The 24,381-nt window shown below is 37.3% G+C and overlaps 1 protein-coding gene across 2 annotated transcripts in view; it reads right to left on the bottom strand.

Moving 5' to 3' along the window:
• DGKB (diacylglycerol kinase beta) overlaps window positions 1–7,607 on the bottom strand; it is a 339,578-nt gene extending 331,971 nt beyond the window's left edge. The window contains exon 1 of one of the 2 annotated variants that reach the window (XM_090142730.1): window positions 7,369–7,607. The gene's annotated coding sequence lies outside the window, so the exon portion shown is untranslated. The remainder of the gene's footprint in view (window positions 1–7,368) is intronic. The other variant, XM_090142731.1, reaches the window with a different exon arrangement.
• Window positions 7,608–24,381: the final 16,774 nt, after the last annotated feature.

Here is a 24,381-nt window from a genome sequence, read left to right as displayed (position 1 = left end):
CAGAAGTCATTGGAGTCCTTCATCAAATTTACAACCGCAAAAAATGAAAGTGCTCTGAAGTACTTGTTTAATTACATAAATTTTAAAAGATTTACTTTGTTATTTAACTTATAGGAGATAACCCATTCTAAACAACTATTTTGTAGAGCTATTTTACACTGTGTTTATTTTCAGTAACGCACAGGGATGATTTTACACATTCTTAAAATTTCAACTCTTCCTTGTGTTTTTCTTCCTAGCTGAGAAAATACCCAAGAGAGCAATGTATCTCACCCAAAGCTGGTAGCCTTAAAATTAGATCTTAAATTGTGAAATTGCCATCCTAGGCATCCTTTATAGTTCTGGATACATCCAGAATGTACTTCAACTGACCTATATTGGATGCTCATCACAAAATGAGAATTTTACTCAGCAAATGTTTTTCTCTTTCCATCAACAATAATAGGAGCAAGAAAAGGTAACCAGATGATAATTAGATACTGCATACAGGACGTATCAGTTCCATTTATCTACATTTTTAACATGAACAAAACTCTCAACTCCAATAATGATTAAAATAACCATAACTATTCAGAATATGTAGAAATCACCAAATTAAAAATCTTGAGTAAAATATTCCAGGACTAGAAGGGAGAAGCATCCTGGTTATCTGAAAATTATTTTGAACCTTAGATTTCTAGTCCTCAAACTTTATCAGAGAATTCATTATCTTAAGTTATTCCAAATTTTAGACAAAGTTTTTTCTTGGAGACTAAACTTGATCAGTAACCATTATATTTACTTTTGTATACATGTTTGCATATACATACATGCAAACACACACACACTTAGTCTACTAATTTTCTGTTATCATCTTCATTCTTTTTCAGCCATTTTTTTTTTCTCCCCTGCATAAAAATATCTGTCCAGCCTTATCCTTCTCTTGTCTTTCATCTGGATGCTGAATACAGCCATTTCTGCAAATGTTAGAAAATCTACCACTTAAGAGGGCCCTACATACCAGGTTTACAAGACATCACTTTTACTTTCAGAACAGACAGGAAAGCTTGTTAATTTCACACCGTCTGTTATTCTTTCAAATCTGAACCAAAGTAAACATCAGAAATATCCACCTGGAGACACACTTAGATCATATAGAAGAAATTCTATTAGCTGCTTTTTCTTTATGCAACAAGATTTAGAAAAATAAATTAGAAAAAAAATCAAGTTTCCATTATCTGTGTGTGTTCTTCAGTTCTTTGAATAAGCCACTACTACTGGAATACCTCATTATTTCCCATAAGACCACTCAAAGGGAAGGGAAGAAATATTTCACAGCAGAAGACTCTCAGTCTGACAATATACAAAACAAATTTTTGTGAGCACAGCATTACAGATCTGTTGGGATTCTTCTCTTCCCTCTGTAAGGACTAGGGAATGATCTTCTTATTACTACTGCTGTGCATTAGACTTCCCAATATTGAAAAATACTGAAAGTACCAAACACTGGGGAAAAAAAAAAAAAAAAGACATTTTTATGCCAAGAAATCGAAACGTAACTGAGAATCAAACCAAAAACAAACAAAAAAGATACTTACATTAACTAGATTTCTGTTAGCACAATTAAAAGTTCTATTCTGAAAACAGAAGTTTCAAAAAAAAAAAAAAGAGTACCTAGATGTCATTTTACTTACCGTTTATTACAGTAAATAATAAACATTATCTAAAAATAAAAATATAATCCTTATTGGTAACGCTGCACTGACAAATGTGTTTTGAAGTTTACATTCCTTCATTTTATATTCTTTTTTTTTTTTTTCTTAACTGGTTTAGGGCAGCACAATGGTGACAGAGTTGCGCATTTTCATTCCAAACTGGTATTAAGGGGTTGGGCAAGAAGCAATTTAACTGCCTCAAAATACTTACATTTTTTATGCTTTCAGATTTTTGGCCAACTAAACATGCTGATAACCCCTCAGGGCTGAACTTCTGCAATTATTCAGAGAAATCTATTTTCTTTAGAAACAAAAAAAGGAAAAATGTGTTCTAGATTGCATAAAGCTGTTTTACTTGATGCTTTGCGACACTAAATCATCCTGATTTAAAAAATAAAGAAAATAAATGAAATATTCATCTACTTGCTAAATTGGCCTAAATACCCTACCTGCGTCAAATCATTTATATTTGTAGGAAGAGTATTAGTGTGAAAGCCAGTTCAGGTCGACAAACCCACAATACCAATTTCAGTGCCAAAGTCTGTAACTTTTTCAGTCTCATAGACATATTGAATGCAACTACAAACATCCTTTCAAGCGAAGCACAGCATTTCACTGCAGCAACATGAATTAGCCGGTTGATCTATAGAGTTGCCCCCAAACAAAAAAAATAATTATTAGTCATCTAGTCCAACTCACCTGCAATGAAGAACGACACCTACAGCTAAATCAGACTGCTCAGAGGCCCATCCAGCCTGACCTTGAATGGCTTCAGGAATGGGGCATTTACCACTTCTCTGAGCAATTTGTTCCAGTACCTCACTTTTTTTTTTTTCCCTAAACAAACAAAAACAAACCAAAGAAACAACTTATTTCTTATATCCAGTATAAATCTCCCCTTTTAAAGTTTGCAGTCATTTCCCTTTGTCCTGTCACAATAGACCCTACTGAAGAGTGTGTTGCCTTCTCTCTTACAGCCTCCCTTTAGATACTGAAAGGCCACTATCAGGTCTCCCTGAAGCTTTCTCTTTTCCAGGCATAACAGCCCCAGATCTCTCAGTCTGTTCTCTTAAATGAGCTGTTCCATTCCTTGGACCATTTTTGTGGCCCTCCTCTGGACATGCTCCCAACAGGTCTATGTCTTCCTGCACTAAGGACTCCACATCTGGATGCAGTACTCCAGGTGAAGCCTCACCAGAGCAAAGGGGCAGGATCACCTTCTTTGACCTGCTGGTGATGCTTCTTTTCATGCAGCCCAGGATACGGTTGGCTTTTTAGGCTATGAGGGAACACTGCTGGCTCACGTCACTGCCATTTAGCAGTACCACCAAGTCCTTTTCAGCAGGCCTGTGTTCTACCCTTTTGTCATCCAACTTGTTTTGACAGTGGGAGTTGCCATTAACCAGGTACAAGACCTCATGCTTGTCTTTGTTGAACCTCATGAGGTTCTCCTGAGTCCACTGCTGGAGCCTATAAAGGCCCGTTTGAAAGGCATTCCATCCTTAACGTGTGTCATCTGCACCACACCGCTTAGTGTCATCTATAGACTTGCTGAGAATGCACTTAATCCCACTGATGGTGACAAAGTATTAAAGAGCACTAGTCCCAGTACTGACCACTAAGGAACACCACTAGTCACTGATTTACATCCAGACATTGAGCCATTGATCCCTGCTCTCTGGATATGATCTTTCAATTAGTTACTCATCTACTGAATAGTCCACCCACCAAATCCATATCTTTCCAATTTGGAGAGAAGGATGTTTTAGGGAACAGTGTCAAAGACCTTACTGAAGACTAGATAGATGACTTCAATGGCTCTTTCCTTATCCACTGATGCAGTTATACCATCATAGTAAAATAATAAATTATTAAAAGATTATTAAAAAAATACGCATAAATAGATAAATATCTGTCCCAAGTCTATTATTACTGTTATTAATTACTTTGTAAGTGTCACAGGAAGCAATGGACAAAGATGTGTCTGAAGAAACTTACCACTGAATGTCAACAAATCCCTTACAAGGAATTATTCTCACAAATATTTTTTTATAATCTTGTAACACCTACTCCTGGTTAAATGGCTATGAAATTTTGTCATTGCTACAGAGTAATTCTGCATAAATACAAAATAAAACTTCAAATAAATTCTGCATAAGTATAAAATAAGAAGTAAATAATATCCAAACTAAGTTCAGGTACATTTTATTGGTTTACTTTTTGTTTGTGAGTAGTGAGAAACTCAATTGGAAATGCCTGAAATAGGCTGCAAAGTTTACTTGATAGTCAAAAAAGATTGGGAGCTAGAATCTAAAACTAATGGATTTCAGGAAGCCAGTATCCTGCTCTTCAGCAGCACTGCACTCTGTTGATGTCTTCCAGATATTACACCATAACTTTGAAATAAACATAGATGTCTTTCTCAAGTACCTTCATCTTTCCAGAGGTGACACGTAGTTGAAATTCTTTCATTCCTGAATATTAAGCTACAAAGGTATTTTCTTTCTGCTTTGCACTCATTTCCTACTGTTGTCACTCCTTCACCATTATTACACAAATGGGAATGTTTTATCACACTCTTTACACAACACCACAACCCTGTAGATTCCTACCATGACAAAAGAAGATGCACTATGAATACAGATGCAATCGTGTAGAGTTCTTGACAACAAAGTTAACATTCCCCAAAGAAATATCTGAAATAATTGATGCTTTCTAGAATAATAGAATGGTTTGGGTTGGAAAGAACCCTAAGGAGCTAGTTCCAACCCCCACGCTATCAGCTGGGCTGCCACCCAACAGATCTGGCTGCCCAAGGCCTCATCCTGTTAAAAACTTCCAGGGATGGGGCATCCACAGCTTCTCTGAGCAGCCTGTGCCAATACCTCACCACCCACTGAGTAAGAAATTTCTTCCTTGTATCTAACCTAAATCTATCCTGTTTTAGTTTAAGACCATTTCCCTTTGCCCTGGCACTACACTCCTGAATAAAGTCTCTCCCCATCTTTCCTGTGAGCCTCTTTAAAAGACTAGTTAGCACTGTGTGCAAAGAATTTAAGTTACCAGTGAACTAATAAAGGTCACAACTATTTAAAGATAATGAAATAATATATCATACAGTTAACATTTATTAAATTAATGATAAAGCATAACTTCAGCCCTGTATGTTTCATTCTGTAAGTGACATTCACAAGAGCTCAGTACTGCCATACAAGCATAAAACAATAGGCAGCCCAGCCATCCAGCCGAATGACTTTGAAGTTCTCCAGCCTTGACCTATAACTACCTGTACTCACAACTGTGCTGTTTTTACATCCTGCTTCATCAAAATGCTGCTCTTAGCAGATCTACAGCCCTCTTATCATTCTCTGCATTCCTCTGCTAGTGATCTCATTCCATTGGCAATAGGTACCTAGACTCATCCCATAAAGTGTCACCTGAATTGCGTCATGCACCAGAACAGAAACGATATGGTAACCTCACAGATTAAAAAAAAAAAAGATGTCTAGTGCTCTTGAGAACATATTAGCTTTGTTACTTTCAAACTGCACACAAAAACAGAGTATCTGTTCACTAAGGTATTTCTACTTAACAGTATTATTTCAGTGTTTTATTCAGAGATGCCTACAGGTGTTTAAAGAAAGATTATTTCAGTTTGTCAGCAACAGTTGATATATGTTTCTTCTTCCTAAACAAACATAAAGACAGCATAGTTTTTCTGAGCCTGAATAAAAGCATCAACTGTAGTTGTTTATAAGACTCCAAAACAGAAGAATAGATTTGGGCCACAAGTATTTCAAATCCATAGCATTAAATATCTTACTGCACACCCATTTCAGACAGCTGAATAATTCTTTCAGGAATTTCCTACCACAGTATACAACAAAGTCTTTCAACCTCAAAAAAAGAGCAACAACGGATAACATAAACCCTAAGAGAAAAGCTTTGCTTTTCAGTGGCCCATGTTTATTGATGCTTGCTTTAGTTCAGTATGAGATAAGCATTTCATGCACCAGGAAATGCTGGATATGACTTCGGGGAGAAACAACGTATTTCCTGTCATTTTATCCATAAAGCATAGCACAAGCTCAGTCTTTTGGGAATGTCTATTAGGTTCTTGCTATGCACTTCTTCTGATGTATGATAATGTTTCAGTAAATGCAGGAGCATTTACTCAAGAACAAAGAAAAAAAAAAAAATTATAGCTTTGCCACGCCAGGTCATTTCATGAGAACAAGAATAGAAAAAAATATATATATTTAGTGCCTTTTTTGAACATCTTGGATGCCTATTTCTCCTATAAGAATTACTGCTTTCTCTCATCCTGTTGCATCCTCACTCTTATTTTTCAACACAGATTTTATTAGCCTATTAGATCTGCTTTGAAAAGTTACATCAATCAGACAGAATTGCTCCTGAAAATTAATCAAGTTCTTTCTACTTGACTGCTTTTCTACAAATTTGGTGAGAATTAACTGAAGACTACAATCTGCTTGTTTACCTAGGGAAAAAAGCTTATAATACAGTAATCTGGTGAGTAAAATCTTCCATCCATTTCAAAAACAGCACACTCACAATGAAAAACGCAATTGCAGACACTCTCGACAAACGAAACTCTTTTCAGCAAGATAAATCACAACATTGGATCACGCAACACAAAAATACGACTTGACTCACAAAAGTTTGCCTATATGCACGGTAATTTTAACTCTAATTCTTCCTTGAAAAGACCCTCAGAGGCTGCATGTGGAGTCAAATGCTCAAAGTTTCTGCAGATGAGTTTTTACATCATAAGTTTGCAGTTGCACCTTTTGTTTCACGCCCTGGCGTACCGCACCGCACGCCGGAGCGGCTGGCTGCCTAACCGCAGCTCCAGCCCGGGCAGCATCACCACGCCGACTGCGCTCGAGTTAAACGGTGCAGGTCAACGAGGCAAAGTGGCATTAACTAGGTGCCTAAGCTGCGAACCGTGACAAATTCAATAGAGCCCTCCTAGCTACAAGTTTGCGCCTAGCACCTCCAAGACGCACAGCCCCGAAGAGACTCAACCTACCCCCCTCCCAGCCCCCCAGCCCCTCAGCTCTGCGATCGCGAGCAGTTCGGCCGCCCAGCGCCTCGCGAACTTACTGCAGTGCGATGCGGGAGAAGGAAGCGCACGTCCCTGGGCTGCGAGAGAGCCCGGCGCGCAGGGCAGTAGCAGGAACCGGCCATCCAGGCAGCCGACCGCCCTCCCGACCGCGCCACCGCCGCCGCCCGCTGGCTGCCGCAGCCCAGCGCACCCAGCCCCGCGGGGCCGCCGCCGCCGCCGCCCTACGCTCCGCTCCCCAGCGCCGGCCGCGGCGTACCGCGGATCCCGACAGCCGCCCTCCTACGGGGCCAGGCAGCTGCGGCTGGGCCGCGCGGTTTTAAGCGGCCGTGCGGCAGCGGATCTCCCACCCCTTTCTGGCAGGGCGGCGGGGGGGAGGGAACGGGCAGCACGCACACACACGCGCATATACACACTCCGCACGCAGCCCCTCTCGGCCCCGCGCAGCTGCGGTACCTGTTGTCCTGCGCTCGTATCCCCGGTGCGCCACTCACCCCGCCGCCGCGCCCGCCCCGCTGCCCCGTCCCACCCGCCTGCAAATCGGACCCCTGCAATGCAACGCACCCGCAATACCCGCTCAGCACTTACCCAAAGTTTCCCCGGTCTCCCCGCCGGCAGCGGCCCTCACGCTGGCGACGAGGCAGCGGGGCTGTGACAACGGCCGCGCAGCCGCGGGGGTACCGTGCGCGGCCCCTCCCGCGCACCTGCGCGCCACCCGCCCGCGCCTACCTGCGCGCTGCCGCGCAGCTTTAGCGGTGATTGCGCTGCCAGGCTCCGGCGGGTGGTTTGCTACCCCGCCGCCGCAGGCAAAAATCGCCCGGTGACCGGCTACCGGTCCGGAGCCCTTCAGCAGCTGCCAGTCGTGCCCGCGCCGCGAGCCTCCATTTGGGCGTCCCTGAGCAGAGACCGGCACGAAACTCGGGGCTGCGACAGCAGCCTCGTTCCCTCTGCTTCCTCCCCCCAAGAGGTGGGTCTCAAACACGTGTTTGGGAATCCCCCGTAGGCAGCAACAACAGAGGTCTGCCCGTGGTGGGAATTTGCAGATTTACTTGGAAAAGAAAAAAAAAGAAGAAGAAGAAGAAGAAGAAGAAACAGTAGCAATGGCCTAAGAATTATTTTATGATAGGGCATCCCACTTATAGAATCACAGAATGACTTGGGTTGGAAGGAACCTTAAAGATCATGGAGCTCCGACACCCACCAGATCAGGCTGCCCTGAGCCCCATCCAACCTAGCCTTTAACATCTCCAGGGATGAGGCATCCACGGGCTCTCTGGACAGCTTGTGCCAGTGTGTCACTACCATCTGAGTAAATAATGTGCTCCTAATATCTAACTTAAATTGCTTCTCTTTTAGTTTAAAACCATTTCCCCTTGTTCTATCACTATTAGGCTGTGTAAAAAGTCTGTCTCCATTTTAGTTATAAGCTCCCCTCAAGTACTGGAAGACCCAGTGAGGTCTCCCCAGATCCCTCACTTCTCCAGGCTGAACAAGTCCAGCTTCTTTAGCCTTTCTTAGGAGAAGCACTCCAGCTCTTCTGGAGTCATCTTCATGGCCATCTTCTGCACTCCTTCCAGCAGCTCCCAGACATGAAACAATGGATCAGATGAAACTTGTGCTAACAACCTCCCAGTATTTTTAATGGCAATTTGTCTTGACCAAAAGAAATCCCTCTGAAATACTAGTAAACGTCTAAGCAGAGCAAACAGTGCCAAATATCTGTCTTTACCAAGTTTAGGTGCCACACTAAGACTGGCTTCAGAACATCAGCTGGGATCCTGACAGTTTGCTTCTTTACAGTGAACCTTAATGTCTATCTAAATTCACTTTGTTGGTATATAGCACTATAAATACTTCATCCACTTCAGTCAATCTAAATGAAATGCAGCGTACTGCTAATAACTGCGTATAATAGTATCAAACACAGAAGTATGAAAATGAGAAACATTTTACCAGGATTTTTTTTTTTTTTTTGTAATTTTATAAATGCATCCATTTTACCTTTTTGAAATCTACTTACAGAGAGTTTCATTTTTATATAACATATTAGTGCTAGATTGTTTTTTGAATCTCAACGATGTAAAACATTGCCAGCCCAATTTAATTTGTAAAGATTTTTGGTTTCTTAGAGTGGGATTCCTTAATTCACATAACTTACTGTAAGCCTTAGACTACTGTTTGCTCTTTGTAACTTCGCTTCTACACAACATGGTAGAAGGCACTTGACCACTTTGGAATAGCTAGCTTCAAAAATTCATTATCACTCCAGCTTTCTGTTTAACAAAACAGTTTGAATATTTAGATAAGCTTCAAGGGAATGTACAAGGAAAATGTATTTTTATGTTATATAACACAATACATACATATTTATATCGTATACTAAGTTGTGTATGCACTCACAACTAAAGTTATGGTGTGATATAACTTTGATTATGCTCAATATTCCAACAGTCTAACTATTAAAAAAAAATAAAAATCCATTCTCCACTTTTCATGTACTTACACAGAAAATAAATAATAATAATAAAATAAAAATAATTAATGAATATAAAATAAAAATAATGATGAAAAATAATACTATTTTTAAAACATTGCTCCATAACTTTGGGAAAAGGAATTCAATGAAAGGCAGTATCACAAATTTTCAGTTTTGTATTTCATACTCAATAGTCAACCTTATAAATATCTTTCCAAACAGAAGCTTGTCAGTAGCATATGACAAGTACTTGGCTTTAGTCTTGTACATTGAATATATTGCTTTCCCTTTAAAACATGGTTTCAAGAGATTCTTTTTCTCCCAGGGAAAGAATTCAGTCACAGTATATTTGAAACTCGGGTTACTGAATATGGATCAAAACATTGAAGTACAATAACTAGTTACTTAATTGTGATAAATCACTGCAGTACAACACAAAAAAAAATTACAGACTCTGCTATAAAATGCTTGATTTAGTGGCTTGGGAGAGGGAGACTGGTTTTGAAAGACCATTTTGCCTTAAAAATTGCTTTCAAGCACTCTGAGTTACATAAGGTCATATGAGAATCAAAATGACTAGCTAAAATAATGTTTCACAGTTACAACCATTTCTTAATGCTGTATATAACTTTAATATAGCTCACTGAGCTTGGACCTTTGTTGTTCTCTTCTGCTGTGTGTTGGGACAGCATACAACTTCCTCAACTTACACTGTTATTGAAATGGAAAACGTCCACCAAGTTTTTGTATATCATCGAATGTCAATTCCAGCTTTAAAACACTACATCTTTGCTCAAGTTGAAAAATAAATCACCCCATGTAGGCCAAAGCCAACTCAACACAGCAAAGCTGTGGAAGATCAACAGAAAAGATGCCAAGCTAAGGAACACTAACATTAAGATTTTTTGTTTGCACTGCTACAGGAAGTCTGTTATCTGTGTGGCTAGCCTTAGAATTAGGCTTATAGTGTGTGCAGTTCTGACAGTAGGTCAATTCAATGGGGGATAGATAGATGGAGTAGCACATTGATGTCAGCAGCTTCGGTCTGGTTTCAGTTCTTGGAGCAGCATGTTGCCCATAGTCTCCTCTCCACATACCACAAAAATATTAAAATATACAGAAAGTTTTACCATCAACAGCTCATTCTCTCACAGCACAGAAAATAATTGATATCGAGGATCCACAGCCAGAATTGAAAAATAATAAACTTGTTATCGTCTGTCCTTCAGCCTATGTTTGAATATTTATTTAAATTATTTGTGTTATTAGGCATGACTTTAGATTGCTCATTTAATATGCCTTTATCATGATCTGAGAGCCCTAAGCCTTTTACCATTTGTGAAAGACATAAATGTAGTATAAATAAAAGCATCTTTCACTCAGTAATTCTGTGCTTTGTGTATTTTCATCAGGAAATGTCAGTACACACTAGGAATATACTGCTCCCTCCCTGAAATACCATTTCATTAGTGAGATTAATGAATAATACTGAAATTATTTACTCTTACATCTGTTGTTTTATCACTGATATTTGGGTACATTTGCTTAATTCACTAACTAGTACAGGTCAGTCAGTCTTGTTTCTGACTCTAGGAGAATCCTGGTGTGAATCCTGTTGGAACACATTTGGAGACACACGAAGGAGAAAATGGTGAACAGGAATGGCCAACATGAATTTACCAATACTGTCTACATGCAGTTTTCTCCTCTATTGCTCCTATTATAAAGATAGATCTCATTCTAAAGCCACCTTATCTCAATGGGAGATTTTCAGAGATACAAACGGGCAATGAGTTTACAAGCTCATTAATCTACATGTAAAGTTCAACTTATTTCAGCTGTATGCAGGAATGAGCCCTTAGTTATAGTAAGTGAGAAATGTTTATTCAGTGAAAAGACTATTTGGTTAAAGATTACTTAAGAAACAGATGTCTGCTAACTCATTCATTCTTAAACACTGTAATATAAAAGACTATAACTAAACTCTACACATTCTTTAATATTCGGCTTGGCTGGAGTTAAGGGGCAAGATGCATTTACTGTATATTTCTGATGTAGCATTATAGCAGTGACATGCAAAATTTTTTCACTATGCTTCATTGTATATATAGGCAGGATATCTAAAAGAAGCATCTGGCTAACTGTCATTAAAGAATGATACTTATGAAATATCTCAAAGATGGCTTTATATTTGAAAAGATTATTTTAAAACATTAATAATCATCAGTATGTTTACTGAGCTGTCTCAACTATGCAAAAAGACATAGCATGTCCTTAAACATTTGCTGAATCTGAACACATATTTGGAAATCACTACTTAACATTCAAAAACCAAGGTAAGTTATTATGGGAACGCTTTGTTTTATTTTAAATGTAATTAATCAGCAATCTAAGTGTAATATATTCTCTGGAAAATAGTAATCATTTCACAGTCCTGATGGCCTGAATTATTAGATGTTATTAGTTCACCTTGCAAAAAGATTATTCCTGTTAATAAATACAAAACTAAAAACATGTTTTGTTGTCTTGATTTGTTGTCTTTTGTCCTGTTTTCCACATTTTCTCTGAATTGTGCTTTGCATAAGTTTCTTACATTTAATGTCATACCTGCATATGCACTTCCTACAGATAGATCAAAGAAAGGCAGCAGTGGCTTGCCATGTCTCAATAAATAAATACATACATACACACACAGCTGATATTTTTAAGAATCATCTGCCTACACTATTTGTGATAAGAGTGAACAGAAGAGAACTGAGAACATCTGCTTTTCCTTAATTTATGTGTTGACACAGGTAGTATACAACAGAATATACCTGGTAAGAGGAAGTGTAGAATTTTAACAGATTGTTAAAAATATACAAAGCTTTTATGATAGAGAAGAAAAATGCAGAACTTACAAAGACAATAGCTGACTAAAGATCTAAGGAATCAATAATGAAGAGGGAAACAGAAGAAGGATTCATGGAATTACAGTGAAAATAGAAACGGTAGAAATGGTAAACTTCTGTGTTCTTGCAGCACAAGGTAAAGAACAGAGAGAACAAGAAACATAAAGTACTAACAGGATTTCAAAATTCCTTGTATTCCAAATATGCCGTGTATGAAGTAAGCACTGGAAAGAGAACAAAAATAGACATTCCAGCATTCAAATTTTCACTAACTGGTCTGCAGTTTTAGAACAAACTCTTTTGCAACTCTATATACCCAAGTTGTATTCACAGTAGCTTTATGGGGACTCCTATTAGAACAGAAATGTTATTAAAAATCAAAAATCCTTGTTTTCTTTTCCCTGCCCTCTCTCCACACACAAATTCTTTAAAATCCTTAGTGATTTTGTACTTCATTTTCTGGTACACCTATTATCTTTTTCTTGGAACAGAGGGAGAAAAGTCAAGCTTACAACAGAGTAGGCAGAAAGATGACAAACAATGAAAAAAGTAGAGGAAAAATAAAATTTTGCTTAAGTTATTAATGAGGAGGTCAGCAGGAGTCTTCAAAAATAAACTTTCTTTTGTTTGATAGCAATAGAGAAATAAGAGAAATAATAAGAGTGGCAAATAGTGGCTAGCTAGAATCTGTTCTATTCTGTAGCCTTTATATTGCAGATTATTCCATTATTATTGGTCAAATTGATGATTTTTTTTTTCCTTCTGAAGTTAGATTTCTGACCTATCAGCAGAACATATTTACTCTAAACACTTGAACAATATATTTTATAATATGGCTTTAAAAGATATTTTGCTGTATGTAAAAATAGAATAGATTCTTAAAAATCTGCCTGATGCACCTCGTACTGCTCTCTCGGCCATCAGTGACTTATCTTAAAACATGTATACGTATTATACACATCAATTTTCCATTGCGGATCCTTTAGATAACTTGCTTTATATATATATATATTATATATATATATATAAAATATATATATATTATATTATTAATAAGCCCTTTTATACTTCCTAAAAGATAATATCATTAAAATGCTTGTATTTGTTATGTGATCATTTATGTTGTTATGTTGGTATGATTTGTTTTATGTGATGTTCTACATACAGTTGAAATTATGTACAAAACAGCATTTTCCACTGACTTCTCTGGAAATAAATACAGATTCCGGAGCTATATTTAGCATTTGGTCATCTTTTGCTCTTGTATTTTATTTTACAGAACATGCTATTTAATAGCTAAGCTCTATTCTATTTGCACTATTGTCAGAGCTACCAATATGGATAATTCTAGAGTTACACCATATAAGTAAGTTTCAAATAGTCATTATTTTTAGAGAGTAACAGGATTCTCTGAGAAAAGCATTTAGAGGTATGCTTAGATATATTTCAGTTCTGTGTTGGCCCATTAATTAACTGATATTTGGGATCTATGCACACAAAACCAGCACTGTGATTTAAGACTGTGATTTTTAAAATCCTCTTAATATTACAAACCTGAAGTATTTAGTCAGATTTCTTTTTTTTTTTTTTTCCTCTGGGTAACAAAAATGCTACTTTTAAAAGACAACCACAGTTTCCTTTTTTTTTTTTTTTTTTTTTTAAATAGTATTTTGCAGATCAATGTTCCCCTGTCCCAGGCCTCCAGTGGGACATTTTCTTTCATAACCCCCTGGGGAGACTAAGTATAGCAAACATGTTTCAAGCGTTCCCAGTATAAACACAGGATCAAGGTCTGTACAAACCACAGGAGAATTGATTGTATTTACATAGAAATATAGACAGAGAGCTACATGGTAATGTTCCAAAAACTTCTCAGAATAGCTGAGGTTGGAAGGGACCTCTGGAAGCTATCTGATCCAACCCTCCTGGCTCAAGCAGGTTCACCTAGAATAGATTTCCCATGGTTGCTCAGCAGTTAAAGTGCATGGTGTGGGTGACCCAGTAAAGACCTGTTGTTCTTAACAAATACACACTTGCAACTCTTACCTTATAGGAAGATAATTAAAATTTTTCATTTCCTGTGAATGGGGACCAACGGAGAAAAGTTACTTGAACCAAAACCAGAAGAATAATACAGTATTCACATCCTTTCAGAAAGACAAAGAACTTATGTTTTCTGTTTCTACTGGGATCAAGGGTGCTTCTCCACCTAGGGAATCTACCAAGCCATACTTTAAGCTGTCATTTTGATACAATAAAAAAAACCAAAAACTGTTTTTTAAACTCAAATCCCATCAAGGCCAGACTAGGTGTTAAAATTCTGACCTAACAGAGAAATAGAGATTTTGAATCCCTTCAGAAAGTAATTGAAAAAAGTTCTACATTTTATACCATTAGTTTCTCTATTGCCTGATAATTATGAAAGGAAATTGTGATGCTTTTGCAGATGGTATGGATGCTTGTTGGATGTTCTCTGAAAAATTTATTATAAAAAGCTGTTGAAAGGACTAGTTCAACTTTTGTATAAACTGTCATGATGACACAACAACTAAGAAGACTACTGCAATTTTGGATATATGAATATGTGCAACTTCTAAGGAGTTTTGAAGAACAAAAGACACTGAACTTCACATTAGGCAGCAGGAGCCACACACTTGGAATTAGATTATAAATGTTTGCCTAGAATGTCTAAACAATTTTTCATACTATTTTGAAGAACAAGCCCCTTATTTCCATATGTATATTTTACTTCTCTGATTAATCTTATCTAAATCCATGAATTGCTCTGCTGTGAAATCTCCTAGAGCAATGAGCACAGTAGAGTCTGATATCTGGTTTTGGTATCTAAGAGTCCATATAAGTATTATTCACACAATCTATAGAAATCCCAACCTTAGAGCTTTGTGGCAAAAGAAAATGTTTGTTTCTAAATAGTAAATTAAACACAAATTGGGTAACCAAACAACAAATATAATCCATGCATTTCCTACCTTCTGAATGCAAATTTTAAGTACACTTTTTGGGCTAATTATTCTATGCTTAGATCTTGAGCAAGTATATTACCAACTGACACTTCTTCCACTTTCTGTAATTCAGCATTTTTTATTATAGTTTAGCTTTAATAACTCTGCCATGCTGAGAATTATCTACTTCAATGTATAAAAAAACACTTCAACTTTTATTAATTTTGATGAGTCCTTATTTTCATGACTAGTCTGTCTATCTTGGATGGAATCACTACTGCCAATCTGCTAATATGAATAAACATGCACAGCCCATTTCACAGAACACAAAACAGTTCTGATGTTGAAAATTTTGCTCATTTCTGTCAGTTATATATTCGAGCTTATTATGTGGAAAGTAAATCCTTGATATTGTACATTTGCATATGTATGAACAGTCATCCACCTGCACAGAGTTATTTTTGGTGCAGTGCTTTAACATTTGTGAGTCGGAATTTCATACATTATCTGGAATTTTTACCCTTTAATGATTAGTCCTTGATCCTTCTGTAGGAGGCTTCACCTGACACAGAAAGAAGGTAGGCTCAATGCAGGAGAATGGGAGATAAAGAATACATTGTGCTTGACAATTCCAAATAGTGCTGCAACCAGCAGAGCTCCTGTGATGTAAGTGGCTCTGAAGGCACTGGTATAGGGTCTTCTTCAATTCCTCACGTGAATCATCTTCAGACAATGTAAATTCGACTTGAAATTGCCAAGTCCAACTTCCTTGCTTCTGTGTTGTTTGTTTGGTTTTGTTTTTCCCCCAGTTCTGTGATATTAAAGCTACAACAAAATTTGTTCTTAGAGGTGAGTCTAAATTAGGTCTTCTTAAAACAGTACTGTACTTTGTAAAGTACTTTTCAGCTTCCTTTTAATAAAGGTGACAGAATGTTTCACAAAAAATTCATTAGTCATAAAGCTGTTTTTAACATTAGAAAGACTAAAACATAACAGCATACTGATAAATTAAGCTCCTCTTTTTTCATTTTACTATTTTCCCTGATGGCACTGCAGTTGTTGTTGATTTTTATGTGTATACTCTTCTCTACTAGTCTCACTCTTCAGAACTTACACATTTCATGCAGTGCATGGTGTGCACAACAAAGGGTGATTGAATCTAAGAATTTTAAACGCACATTTAAATGTGCATGTGTTTCATACAGAGAACCACTAGTTAAGTAATCCTTAGAAATGGATTAGTAGGGCAATATAGACACATCTGTTACTGATAACTGCTTGTTATCAGTAAGCTTTTTTACAGTAAGCTATCAGAAAATTGTTTCATAATGCATTGTAGTCCAAACATTCAAACATACCATAGAATATGGCAGTGGCACAGATAGCAAGTATAGAAATCAAGAATAATCAAGCAAGAGCTGTACACTGGTATAGAGAAATAAACAAAGTAGGACAACTAGGAAGACCAGGAAATAAGCTCTGATTCTATTTATATATTGTCATATTTAAGAGCCATATTCTCTAGCACTTCCAGATAAACAATATTCTTGTAGGAGAAAGTATTTCAGATGGACTTCCAAGAGGAATTCATGAACTGGAAGCCTTCAATAAAATAAAATACCAATCAGAAAAATGTGCTACCAATATGTAAAACTATTCAGAAGTCTACATATGATCTAATAACATTTGTTGTTTAGCTTGTCTTCAGCCAGCTCTAAGTTTCTTTAAGAGAAACGAGGTTTGGATGTTCCTACTCCCTATTTTTAAATGATGTTCAAAAAGAGAAGTCAGTTTTAACTAAATCTGACATACAGGTAAGAGTTACAGAAGAAACAGAACTCAGAGATAATACACACAATATAATTTTTATGAATGCCAATGACCAAGCAGGTGAGAGACACCCAGCTTAGCACCTTGACAGGAATAAGGGTTTCAACATGATCATGGTTCTGCTTGGTCTCTCAGCTGACCCACATGCACACTGTGGGAGGCAGGGCAAATTTAGGATCTTTCTATATAAGCATAAGTATTTCAATTTACCCAGTATTAGGACTATTTGAAGCTGGAAGTACTAGAGACAGAATGCCTGGCATGGAACAATGGAAATGGAAGACAGAGGATAAATGCATTCGGGAGGCTGGTGCTTCACAAGTTCTTCTGTGCCTAAATAAACACTCAGTGTGGTATTGTAGGGTTGCACTACGGCCCTTCCAGACACTCAGATCTCCACAGGTTTTTCAAAATGCCGTTAAGAAGTGTGGCAAAGCTGACCACAAAATGACATATCTACATTTTAAATAGAAGTGTTGCATCAAAACAATTTTAATTTGCAAAGACAACCGTTAATTGCTCAAAGCTTCTTCTTAAATAACTGAGCTATTTTCTCAGCCTGAGGGACTAATCTATTCTCACAATAATCAAATCTGCAAAGTTTATCAAAAGAGAAATTATGCAAAGCTACTTCATCCTCCTTAAAGAAATAGTGGCCCACATTTAAGAGAAATGCTGAGCTTTGAATTGGCCAAAAATAATACTAAATAAATACCTTTAAAATCCAACATTTCACATTACATTTCTTAAATTAAATGTCACATATCTAATCAATTAGAAGTAATTAGATTGTACCATTAGTGGTACATTAGAAAAAAATCAATTTGTTTTACTGAATACTCAAAAAGAAGGATTTATTTTTTTTCTTTGGTCATTAGAGGCTACAGATGGCATTCTCATACATAAAAATATGCTGGGTATCTTTCTTACCCAGCATAAGAGAAGTGTACTTTACTCTTCTTTCTAGAAAAAAATAAAATGAATCCAGTTAGCAATATGCAAAGTAATGAAAGACTTTAAACAAAGGGCAGAGAGAAAGCTGAGGAATTCAACCAGATGAAATGACTCATTAATTTTCTTTATATAAGAAACTAAGTAATGATAAAAGAAGAAAAAGAAAATTATCCAGAAAATAATAGTGTGTGGAAACTGAAAATCTGTTTAATGAGCTGTACGTAAGTTAAGGAAAATCTTGAAATGAGTATTTAAAAAGATAACAACAACAACAAAAATGGCTTTATTATATATTTTGTTTAAAATATCTGCAAGGGCTATGGGAAGTTTATGTAATTTTAGTAGTATCTGAAATTATATAATAGTGCATAAAAACCCCAAAAATATGATGATAGAGTCTTCAGGAAGCATGTGTCATGATGTTACTTGTCCCCAGATAAACTGCTGAGAAGCTAGGAACTATAGAATGGGGAAAAAAAATCACTTTCAACATGGCAAAGGGACAAATATTGCATGTGCATCAAAATTATACATCTGAATAAGAAGTGTTTTGTCCTAATTCCTAAGAAAAGTAACTTTGAAAAATACTCTTACCAAAAGGCATTAAGAAGGCTATGGAAGTAGCAGTAGTAAGTGATGTTGTAGTTCCATCTGCATTCCACTTTGCAAATTGACAGATTAAGCTTTCAAAAAAGTTTCATAATTCACAAAAGATGAACTAAATAATTAATACTGAATGTAAAATCACTTGCAAGGAAGCAACACTTTGCTGATGCCATCACCCTGTATTGTTTTTAATTGAGCTGTCAACTGAGATTAAAGTTCTTTGAAAGGGTCTTTCTATTCAATTAAGCTTCTTAATAAAAGTAATTGCTTTTCTAATTTCGCATTGGGCTATTACAGTATAATCCAGTACCAACTGGAAAAAACTAGAGACTCAATCATCTCAATTGATATTTGGAATGGGCCTATATCATCAGAATCAAAGCTATAGCCTTGGCAAAATTATATGTAGGCAAGAATGAAACTGTATATATTGCAGGAGAAAAGAGCAGAACTCAGCTTTTAATAATTATGATGTGGAAAGAAAATTATTTCATTGGTTAATTATGACTAGGCTCCCCTTAAATTGATATACTTTAAAAAGAAAATAGAAGAAAGGAAGGGGAAGAGAAGCAGCATTTCCTCTCAAAAACATAATCAGATAGCTGAAGACTAACTAAGCTAAGAGTGAAATGAAAGTACAAATGAAAGCATGCTTAAAATTTTCACTGAAATTCTGAGATTTTTCTTCACATAAGAAAAAAGCCCTACCTGACATTTATAATTTCTGAAATAGATAATGTCTGGGCAAAGAGTTCCCTCAATTTATAGATGATTATAAAGCTCTAGTTCCCATGTGCAAATTTGGTGCTATGTAATAACAACTGAAATATCAGTTTGTTCGTGTGGATTTAGCAAAGTTGGGCAGCACAGCAAATAATGAAGTGCCCTGGGAAAAGCACACTGGATACTTACTAATATTGAAAACCAGCACAGGACTGAAATATTTTTTCTGTACTCAGACACTTCAAATTGACCACAGATAATCAGTTTCCATAGGTCTCCATTAAAAGTCAAAAATAGATGGGCTGCAAAACAAATTGAAGCTTTCAAAGTACTTTTTTTTTTTTTTTAATTTAAATTATTTTGATTAAGAATCAAACAATTTTTGATCTAAAGCCAAGGATACAACAATGAGGATCATGAGATTTTTGTACTGCTTGGTCCTGATACAGGATATCTGTGAGATCCCTATTTCAATTGCTTGAGTTCTTTTCCAACAATTTCTCTTGTCTAAATGTGAGCTAGGTAAAATAGTTCCTATATGTATGGTGCCTGGCACACATACAGTACAAGTCACTGTAGGTTTAGAAAATTCTGCTGAGATCACTGAAAGGTATTCTGGAAACAGCACTTAAATATCTAAAAGTCAGCCTTCTGGAAGCTGGGTTTCTAAGAAGGGGGTTTCTAAGTTCTTCTCAGCTTATCTCTTTGCAAAAGCAGAAACACTAAAAGTTTCAGGTACAATACCACTTAATTAACTTTCCACCTAGAACAGCAGACTAGCTTTCCAGAGGATTATGGAGAAACTGTCATCCACATAGTCATACCACAAGAAACAGTTTAACAAATTACTCAAAAATATTTAGAAGGTTTTTGTACATGTATTTTTTTCCATTTTGTTTTATATCAGGCTGCCTTTAATACTTACATTTTGACCTAATTCTTTTCTTATAATTAGAAACCAGTATTTTCAGAATACTAAGCACTGTACATATGTTTAACTAGAGACTTCTAATGCAAAATTTGCAATGCACAGAATGCTAAGCTGCTCTGAATTCAAGCAATGTAATTGCTTTGTGGAAGTGAACATAAAACAATATGTATTTTATATTAGATGATTACACCACAGGACATTCCACAATCAGCTAGACTACTGGCTCTTTATCTCTTGATAACTATACCAAAATAAGATGTTTTGCAAAATTTGTTTTGAAAAACAAATGAAAATCTAGCTTTATTACTCATGAATTAACAATATAAAAAAAAAAACTGCTTGTATATATGGAACATAATACCTTAATTAAAAAGTAATTTCAAGTGCTGTTTTTAAACATGCATGTTAGTAAAAAAAAATGCCTGCTACGTATACTCTAAAAGTATTACATGCAGTATAAGCAGAAGTGTGCAGGCATTTACAAGATACAGATATGAAGTTCTCCTACCTCAGTACATTTGCAGTCTAATGTTAAAACACATTTCTTCCACTACCAGTAGTTAACCTCCTTCTGCATGCCACTTAATATAGCTTTCCATATTAGTAAGTATATGATTCTACATTAGAATAGTTGGAAAAGACCTCTAAGATCATCCAGTCCAACAACCAACCTACCACCTATTTGCCCACTAACGCATATCCCTAAGTCCCACATCTACACATTTCTTGAAAACTTCCAGAAACAGTTACTCCACCATTTCCCTGGCAGCCTGCTCCAGTGATTGACCACTGTTTCAGAGAAAAACCAACCTGAACCCCCCAGTACAATTTGAGGCCATTACCTCTCACCCTATTCCTGTTACATGAGAGAAGAGGCCAATCATCACCTCACTACTACCTCCTACCTGGAAGTTGAAGAGATCAATAAGATCTCCTCTGAGCTTCCTCTCCTCAAAACTAGAATCCCAGTACTCTCAATTGCTCCTGTTAAAACTTGTGCTCCAGACGCTTCACCAGTTTTCTTGCCATTCTTTGAACATGCTCCAGGACCTTGATGTCTTTCTTGTTGTGAGATGCCCCAAACTATACACAGTACTCAAGGTACAGTCTCACCAGGGCTGACCACAGAGGTACAATCACTTCCTTGCTCCTGCTTGTAATATTATTTTTGTACAAGCCACGATGACATTGGACTTTTTGGCCACCCAGGCACACTGCTGGCTCGTGCTCAACTGAGCACTGATCAACACCGCTAGATCTATTTCTTCCACATAGTCTTCCAGTTACTCTATCTAAAGTCTGTCGCATTTCATGGAGTTGTTAGGACCAAAGTGTAGGACCTGGCACTTGGTCTTGTTGGACTTCATACCATTGGCCTCAGCCCAGTGATCTAGGTTGTCTGGATCCCTCTGGAGGGCCTTCCTACCTACAGACAGATCTACACTCCCTCCCAGCTTGGTGGCTTCTACAAACTTACAGAGGGTGCTCTCAATTACCTTATGCAGATTACCAGTACAGAAATTAAACAAAAGAGGCCCCGGTACTGACTTCCTGGCAACACCATAAATGACCAGTCTGGATTTAACTCCATTCATCACGACTCACTGGGCCTGGTCATCCAGCCAATTCTTTACCCAGGTAAGAGTGTACCTGCCCAAGCCACGGGCTGCCACTTTCTCCAGAAGAACACTGTGGAAGACATTGTCAAAGACTTTGCTGAAGTCTAGGTAGACTACAGCAACAGCCTTTCCCTCATCCACCAGGCAGATCACAGAATCACAAAATTGCAGGGGTTGGAAGGGCAACGGAAGAGATCATCAAGTCCAACCCTCAACCTGCGTCAACTGCTTGAAAGGCAGCTATGCTAATCACTATACCTGTCACCTGATTATAGAAGGAGATGTGGTAGGTCAAGCAGCACCTGCCTTTCATGAACCCATGCTGGGAGTCACGTTGGCAAGCCTCCAATCCTCTGAAACCTTTCTGTTTAATCAGAAATGCTCAGAGGTGGTGGAATATGGTTTGGCAAACACTTCTGCCAGTTCTCTCAGCACACCCTTGGATGGATCCCATCTGTCCTCATGGATTTGTGACAGTCCAGATGGAGTAGTAGTTCTCTGTTTCCACCTGAATCATGGAGGGTATATTCTGTTCTCCATCCCAGACTTCCAGGTCAGGGAGATGACTACCCTGATGATAACTAGTCTGATTATTAAAGTGAGATATAAAGAAGGTATTGACAACCTCAGTCTTTTCCTTATCACAGGATCGCAGGGGTTGGAACATACCTCAAGAGATCATCAATTCCAACTCCGCTGCTAAAGCAAGTTCCTTACAAAAGGTCTCACAGGTAGGCAACCAAATGTGTCTTGAGTATCTCCACTTACGGTAAGAAGTTGTTCTGTGTGTCTGTGTGAAACTTCCTATGTTTAAGTTTCAGGTTATTGCTCCTTGTCCTATTGCTGCACACCACCAAGAGGAGCCTGGCCTCATCCATTTGCCTCCCACTTCCCTCTAGATATCTGCAAACATTAACTAGATTCCCCTTCAGTACTTATATTCCCCGCTGCATCCAGTGAAGGATGGAGATTCTTTTTTAGCTCTCTTCTTGCTGTTAATACATTTGTAAAAACATTTCTTTTTATTCTTTTACTACAGTGACTAGGTTGAGCTAAGACTGGGCTTTTATCTGCCTAATTTTCTCCCTGCATATTGTAGCAACGTACTTGTGCTCTCTTCAAGTTGCTAGTTCCTTCTTCTACAGTAGGTAGACTCTTTCTCTCCAGGGTCTCAGTAAAATTTCCCTATGAAGCTATGCTGGTCTTTTTCCCTCTGGCTCATTTTACAGCATTTGGGGACAACCTGCTCTTATGCTTTTAAGACTTCTTTCTTAAGGAGTAGTTGGCCTTCCTGGACCCCTTTGCCTTTCAGAACTGACTCCCAGGGGACTCCTCCTACAGTGGAATTCTTATTGTGTGACTCATTTTGTATTTTTCTGCATACCTTATGTGAATTTCATTGTTATTCTATATATATATTTACTAGAATGATAAGAAATATTTTCTACTTTATGTATGTACAAAATATATTTACAAAGGCATCCAGATAAACTACTGTAGTTATGAAGGTGCCTTAGAGGCATTAAGATAATTGCACACAGTTCAAGAGCTACTCTCACCTCAAAAATTTTATGGAATAAGTATATACCTCCAGAAGTCCAAGCCACAAAGAATTTTCCGAAGGATGTATATTTTGAGTAGGTCAGTATCTATACACAGCAGTATAGCAACAACTACATGCATCTTCTTGGAGTTCCATCAATTATAGAACAAGTTATCTTTTTATCTCTTTTTTTTTTTTTTTTCACAAGGTATGAATATTTTTAGTGATAATTGAATAATATTTTAAAATACGTATTAAAAAAGAAAAAAGGAAAATTAACTATCATAAAATATAGACCAGAGTAATGGTATCAAACTGTATGTTGCATTATGCTGAATTATCAGTTCATTAGTTTTACAAGTGATTGATTTACCAGTGTGTAACATGGCTCTTTGAATAAGAGCACTTGGTTGCAAGAAAAATTATTCCAGGGGCTATATTTGATTGCAAATGCACTTACCACACACAGCTCTGTATATCTTCCTTTCATTTATAACTGTGGAACATCAACTTAGATCAGGAGGAGAACAGTACGTTTGAATGACCTGACAGATTTGAAACAGGCAGGCAGTTTCAGAAGCTGTCCTTTTTTTCTGGATTCAATTTCTTTTATTCTGCAAGTTAAAACATTTGACATTTGACATAAAGACTTCTGTAGTACATGCATTTATATCTGAAGTACAACACTAAATATAATTTACAGCAACTGTATCCTTATTAAAAATTTAGCTGCTTTTGCCAAAAGTGTGATTCCAATAGAATCAAAGAATCACCAAGATTTGAAAAGACCGACTAGATCATCCAATCAAACCATCTGCCTCACTAAACCGTGTCCCTCAATACAACATCGAAATGTTTCTTGATCACCCCCAGGATCAGTGACTCCACCACCTCCCTGGATAGTTCATTTCAATGCCTGACCACTCTTTCAGCGAAGTAGTATTTCCTAACATCCAACCTGAATCAAGGTGTTTTCATCAATGAATCACTGCATTCTTCATTGGCAAATCATTTCGCCTTGCTTTTCATTACCAGTCTGTGTCAGGAGGGGTGGGAGATATAAAG

The sequence above is a fragment of the Phasianus colchicus genome, chromosome 6 (genome assembly GCF_987193195.1).
Source record: "Phasianus colchicus chromosome 6, bPhaCol1.hap1.1, whole genome shotgun sequence".
NCBI lineage: Eukaryota > Metazoa > Chordata > Aves > Galliformes > Phasianidae > Phasianus > Phasianus colchicus.
This window is presented reverse-complemented; position numbering and strand designations above follow the sequence as displayed.